Source organism: Austrofundulus limnaeus, unplaced genomic scaffold (genome assembly GCF_001266775.1).
Source record: "Austrofundulus limnaeus strain Quisiro unplaced genomic scaffold, Austrofundulus_limnaeus-1.0 Scaffold1476, whole genome shotgun sequence".
Classification (NCBI taxonomy): domain Eukaryota; kingdom Metazoa; phylum Chordata; class Actinopteri; order Cyprinodontiformes; family Rivulidae; genus Austrofundulus; species Austrofundulus limnaeus.
The window spans coordinates 27143-28037 of record NW_013953878.1 but is presented as its reverse complement, the minus strand read 5'-3'; the positions used below and the strand labels follow the sequence as shown (position 1 = coordinate 28037).

Below are 895 nucleotides of genomic sequence, written 5' to 3'. Positions count from 1 at the left end.
GTTTTTTTCCCTCATGTTAACCAGATAGTGGTTTTTTCCCTCATATTAACCAGATAGTGGTTTTATGCCTCATATTAACCAGATAGTGGTTTTATGCCTCATACAAACCAGCTGACAATCAGAAGCCATTCTATGGGACGGGGAACCTGCTAACCGGCACAGGCGGGACATTCTGAAGCCATTCTAGGGGACTGATAACGCCTAATAACATCCATTTCATGGGTGATAACATCCGAAGCGGGTGATAATGATCCCAAACACAGCTGATCTACCACAGAATGGGTCAAATGTTAAACAATCATGGTTCAAAGTCCAAAACTTGAACCTGGCTGAAACCCTGTTTGATCTCCAGAGAGCTGAGCTGAACTGTGAGAGTTTATGTTGCTGAAGGAGGCTCTACAAACCACTGGAACAGGATGCAGTTCTTCATACACAGTTCTTTTTTGTTTTTACCAGTGGTGGRCAGCGCTAATCTAAATATTAGTTGCACTAACCCTAAAGCACCAACTCARATATTTAGGACCCCTAATTCTAAAGCACTAATGTAATCCAGTTGACACATGAAACATTCTTCACAGTCAACATGAGACAATATTTACTGTGTGCAGAATGTTGTGCACTTAGTGCCCTTGCTGGGCCAAATGGGAGTCGCCCACAGGCCACATTTGGCCCGTGGGCCTTGAGTTTGACACGTGACCTTGTAAATAAGTGACACGTACATGAACAAAATGTGCGACAGTTTTCACCCTCAACTGTGAACAATAATGTTGATCAATATGGGGTGCCGTTTGTAAAATTACACAGTCAAAAATTACCACCAATATTTTTGTTTTATTTAGACTTTTATAAGAAAAAAAGAACAGATTTATTTTTCAAAGTCAGTTTTTCACCATAT

General features: G+C 40.6%; 2 protein-coding genes across 2 annotated transcripts in view; both read right to left on the bottom strand.

Moving 5' to 3' along the window:
• Window positions 1–895, bottom strand: part of LOC106535512 (solute carrier family 22 member 2) — a gene marked incomplete at its 3' end in the record, with an annotated part of 39321 nt that overhangs the window by 11528 nt on the left and 26898 nt on the right.
• Window positions 1–895, bottom strand: part of LOC106535513 (solute carrier family 22 member 2) — a 15250-nt gene that overhangs the window by 13248 nt on the left and 1107 nt on the right. The window lies entirely within an intron of this gene.